The sequence below is a fragment of the Pelophylax lessonae genome (genome assembly GCF_965119305.1).
Source record: "Pelophylax lessonae genome assembly, chromosome: 6".
NCBI classification, from domain to species: domain Eukaryota; kingdom Metazoa; phylum Chordata; class Amphibia; order Anura; family Ranidae; genus Pelophylax; species Pelophylax lessonae.
The window spans coordinates 98,967,834-98,973,833 of NC_138773.1; positions in this window are offsets into that span (position 1 = coordinate 98,967,834).

A 6,000-nucleotide genomic window follows, 5' to 3' on the forward strand; every position below is an offset into this window, starting at 1 on the left:
GTGACATATCAACAGTATGGGAAGAATCCTGCACATTTCATACATAACCAACGGGTTTATTATTTTTTACTGTTTTCCTATAATGCTTACCTGCAATATTGTTGATAGCAGGAGCTCTAACATACCCAAGATGTGTTCAACTTATGCTGAAAAATTTCACATTTTTTGTTTTATGTAGTCAATTAGCCAGTAAGTTGAATAACACTATTTTATGAAATGCTTTCATTTATCTTTTAGGATAAAGTCAACACTGAAATTAGTAAGCAGAGATTTAACAGATGCAGCATTCCTAGAATTTATAGTATCTTTGCACTGTATTACTTCTGCTTATCTATTTTTATGGTTCTCAAAATAATTTGAGTTTATTTGTACTAACACTAGCCACAACACTGCAGACATGGAGAATATTTGGGATCAGGAATAAAAATACTATTCTAGGCTGCATATTTCCTATGGCTTGTCCATGCTGGATAGATATTTCAGAACACTATGAGACTCACCCATCCTTGAAGTTATCACCATGTCCATTCAAAAGTGAAATATAAGTTTAGGATAGAGTTGACTTTTGAAGACCAAATTGGCCATATGATTTAGTCTTCATCAATGCTACATTTGCTACAGTGCCTTGAAAAGGTATTCATACCCCATGAAGTTTTCCACATTTTGTCTTGTTACAACCAAAAACGTAAATGTATTTTTTGGGAATTTTATGTGATAGACCAACACAAAGTGGCACATAATTGTGAAGTAGAAGGAAAACCATAAATGATTTTCAAAATTTTTTACGAAATAATATCTTAAAAGTGTGGCGTGCATTTTTATTCAGCCTCCCTGAGTCAATACTTTGTAGAACCACCTTTCGCTGCAATTACAGATGCAGGTCTTTTTGGGTATGTCTCTACTAGCTTTGCACATCCAGAGAGTGAAATCTTTGCCCAATATTTCTTTGCAAAATAGCTCAAGCTCTGTCAGATTGGATGGAGAGCATCTGTGAACAGCAGTTTTCAAGTCTTGCCACAGAGTCTCAATTGGATTTAGGTCTGGGGTTTGACTGGGCCATACCATTCCTTAGTAGCTCTGGCTGTATATTTAAGGTAGTTGTCCTACTGAAAGGTGAACCTCCGCCCCAGTCTCAAGTCTTTTGCAGACTAACAGGGTTTCTTCTAAGATTGCCCTGTATTTGGCTCCATCCATCTTCCCATCAACTCCGACCAGCTTCCCTATCCCTGCTGAAGAAAAGCATCCCCACAACCTTATGCTGCAACTACAATATTTCATGGTGGGGATGGTGTGTTCAGGGTGATATGCAGTGTTAGTTTTCCGCCACACATAGCATTTTGCTTTTATACCAAAAAGCTCAATTTTGGTCTCATCTTGCCAGAGAACCTTCTTCCACATGCTTGTTGTGTCCCCCCACATGGCTTTTAAAACTGCAAACAGGACTTCTTATGATTTCTTTAAACAATGGTTTTCTTCTTTCCACTCTTCCATAAAGGCCAGATTTGTGGAGTGCATAACTAATAGTTGTCCTGTGGACAGATTCTCCCACCTGAGCTGTGGATCTCTGCAGCTCCTCCAGAGTTATCATGGGCCTGTTGGCTGCTTCTCTGATCAATGCTCTCCTTGCCCGGCATGTCAGTTTAGGTGCACGGCCATGTCTTGGTAGGTTTGCAGTTGTGCCATACTATTTATATTTTCAGATGATGGATTGAACAGTGCTCCATGAGATGTTCAAAGCTTGGGATATTTTTTTATAATCTAACCCTGCTTTAAAACCTCTCCACAACTTTATCCCTGACCTGTGTCTGGTGTGTTCCTTGGCCTTCATGATGATGTTTGTTCACCAAGGTTCTCTAACAAATATCTGAGGGCTTCACAGAACAGCTGTATTTATACTGAGATAAATTACACACAGGTGGACTCTATTTGCTAATTAGGTGACTTCTGAAGGCAATTGGTTCCACTAGATTTTAGTTAGGGGTATCAGAGTAAAGGGTTCTGAATAAAAATGCATGCCACACTTTTTTCAGATATTTGTAAAAAAAAAAATTAAAACCATTTATCATTTTCCTCCCACTTCACAATTATTTGCCAATTTGTGTTGGGCTATCACATAAAATCCCAATAAATTACATTTAAGTTTTTGGTTCTAACATGACAAAATGTGGAAAATTTCAAGGGGTATACATACTTATTTCGGGGACTGTCCATAATGCTCCCACCCCTTGTAAAAGGATCACACGCTTCTAAGACCTTTAATTACAAATTACTTCAATTGCAAAGTTGCAGTGGTAAATCTACAGCAAGAACCCTACAAATCACGGTGACCCATGTGGTGGAATGACTTTTGCACAAGATAACAGAGCCAGAACTTACAGCAGACTTGCAGAATATTTGCAAAGAAAGTTGATCTGGAGTCATGAGATGCGGACGTGCTGCAATTGTCAGAGATGTATAGTAACGAAGTAGAACTACTTCACTACTGTACTTAAGTACTAAAAGGCGGTATCTGTACTTTACTAGAGTATAATTTTTTTCTCCTACTTCCACTTTTACTTCAGTACATATTTTCGATAAGTTTAATACTTTTACTCCGATATTTTTTTATGTGCTGCATTGTCACTCGTTACAATTATAAAAATGTTACGAATCATTCCATTCCAAATCCGCACCGCCGCTGACTTTTTTTACTCGAGTCTCACTGTCTCTAAGACTCACAAATCACGACCAATCCCCGACCGGATGCCATGGCTCAGGTGCAGAGCCTTGCCGTCTCTGCCTTCCCTCGGCTCGGCAAAAAATCCCGCCTCCCGCTCGGCTCTCAAGTGAAGTGGAGTGATCTCTCTGGGCCCTGGCTGGGGGAGGGACTGTGGATTACTAGAGTCTAGCCTACTAGACTGTCTCTGGCCACTGTGCAGCGTGGCCGCCCAGCCCTGGAGAACTGGATGGAGGTAGGAATATATTCTTCTTTCAGCAGGGGGACTGGACTGGGGACTGTGGAGAGAGAGGCTGGAGGACTCGAGACAGCCTAAGGTAGGAGAAGTAAGAACTGTCTTGAAGTCAAGTCACTCACTAAGGGGATCAGATCTATTCAATGGGGAGAGGGACCTGCCCTGGCCTGCCCTACTCTAAGGGGGATCTATAATGGGAGGGGAACCCTGGCCTGCTCTATGTGGGATCTATAATGGGAGGGGGGCCCTGGCCTTTTGACTACTTTCTTTAATAATTACATAACAATACTTGTACTTTTACTTTCAGTACTTGAGTAGTAAATTTTAAAATAAACTGCAATACTTAAGTACAAAAAATGTTGAATACTTTAGTACTTCTACTTAAGTGTGGTGCTTAAAGAGCACTTCAACTTCTACTCAAGTCATTTTCTTGATAGAGAACTTGTACTTTTACTCAAGTCTGGGTCTCTAGTACTTTATACATCTCTGGCAATTGTGCAACAAACTTGTGAAGCCTGGCAAGTCTAATAATAGCTTAGCAAGTCATTTTCAGACGTGCAGCATAATTACTTGCTATCTGGGTAAGTTATACCTAGCGTGGAAGTTAAGGTATAAGTGATATCTAACCTCACAATCAAAGTTTAGGGGGTTGGGCTTACAAGTCAGGTTTAATGTTAACCACTTAAGCCCCGGAAGATTTTACCCCCTTCCTGACCAGGGCCTATTTTGCGATTCGGCACTGCGGGACTTTAACGGACAATTGCGCGGTCGTGCAACGCTGTACCTAAACGAATTTGACGTCCTTTTTTTCCCACAAACAGAGCTTTCTTTTGGTGGTATTTGATCACCTGTGCAATTTTTTGATCATGCACTATAAACAAATAAAGAGCGTCAATTTTGCAAAAATAACAATATTTTTCATATTTTTTTACATGAAATTCCCCCCCAAAAAATGTAAAAATCTAAATTTAACATTTTAGGCCAATTTGTTTTATGCTACATAGTAGAACCATGTGATCTCCATTCTTACACAGGGAAGAATGACAGGCGGCTTTGTTTACATTAGCCGCCTGGCTTTCTTCCGGTGTAACGGACGATCGCGAGTGCCCAGCGAACATCAGGTCCGCCGGGCACACGTGCGGGGGGGGGTCCGTGACCGCGCGAGAGTGGGAGCGCACCTCCGGCGGCGCGCACTCGCTCCCTAGAGCCTCACAGGCTAGCGACATAGTCCTACGTCGCTTTGCCTGTGAGGGGCTGACCGCCGCAGTAAATAGTCGTGCGGCGTTCGGCAAGCGGTTAAGGGAAGGATGGAGTCAAAATATTAGGATTAGTGTTCAGAGTTAGTTTAGGGGTTCATTTTATGGGCTTAGATTAGTTAAGTCAACTGTTAAAAAGTACTTTTCAGAGCTAGCTAGTGTTGAAGTTTATGTTTTAGGGGGGAGGTTAAAGGATTTTAGGGAAAGATGAAGTTTAAAAAATGAAAAACTTTGCATTAACTAAAAAAGTAACAGTTTTGTATTATAGCAGACTTCACAAGAAAAATAATACTTCCCTTTCCCCCTTTTTTTTTTTTTGCAATCCTAAACTGCCGCTGCCAGCCCTAAAACTGCTTATTTTGACTCTCACAAAGCCAAAACTTGCTCAAGATTATGCATGTTCCCTCTTTCTCCACATCACAGCAATTGGGTAAGGCGACTGGCCACTCAGAAAAGAACCAGAGCAGTGGGAAGGGATATTTGATGGATTTTTGAAGCTGATCATAACATCACAGGAGTGCAGAGAAATATGAACTACTATAGAGCAAACCTTTTCCTTTGTGCAGTTCAGGAAAAAAAATACTGCATTTTCTTTAAAGTATTAAACAAACAAGCAAACAATTATTATATTGCAGCTTATCAATTCTTAGCTGTGATGGCTGCAATAGTTTCCTTTTGTTTTAGGCTTTCTTTCTTCTATTTCTATCTGGTGCAGCACTGTGCTGTTTAACCTGCTAAAAGGGAACAGGATCTTTTTTTTTTCTTTTTTCTTAGGGTTACATCCTCATTAGATCAAAGGGATGGACCAAACAGGGGTGAATTTGAATGGTGGGCATACGAATTTCAACATGAAATGAATAAAATAGATGGCAAAAGAATTTGACAGGTATCCATGAAGTCATATGTTTACATGAACTGCAGTCTGTATTAGAAGACTGTCTAATACAGTAAGGGTCTGTGTCAATATGACTTTGTTCGCATCAAATGGATTCTGCTTTGCCATACACATCTATGGGGATGCCATCGACACAAACCCAAATTAGGGCCCTAAGGAAAAGCTTTCCACAACAAAGGTGCAGGAGAACTAAAAGATTCAAAGAGGGAGGTAACAACAATAGTGGACAGCAAAAACAAAGATCTAAAGATAGATCTAAGGGAACACTTTAGGGCAGGGGTGTCAAACTCAATTTAATCGCGGGCCGCATCAGCATTATGATTGCCCTCAAAAGGGCCGGTTGTATCTGTAAGACTGGATGTCCAGAGCATCCCCCTACCCTTACATAAGACGTCAAGAGCCTCTCCACCATCAAAAGTGAGTCCCCCACCCTCCCTTACATCACATTGCACCTCCCTTACCTTGTGGTGCTGCTGGGAAGAAGCTGGAGGCATTGCTGGAAAGCAGAAAGTATAAGGTCTTGAGGAGGACTGCAGCTACAGGAGAGGTGTGAGGGCCACATAAAATGGCCTGGAGGGCCGGATTCGGCCCACGGGCCTTGTGTTTGACACCTGTGCTTTAGGGTGTAAACACATGAAAAGAAGCATTAGAATGATTTGAATTTGAACCTTTACAAGCAAGAAGGAGCCACTGAAAAGGTTGACTGAGTACATTATTATAAAGATGGATTGACAAGGAAGACAGCTGTAACAACTGGCTGAAGTTTTGGCCGTCTAGTTAGTGGTGAGTAAAGCATTACAATAGAACAGATGGGAAATGATTAGCTACATGATTAATATTTGAATAAATGCATTAGTAAGATAAGGCTGCTACTCGCCATACAACAGGGCCACCATGG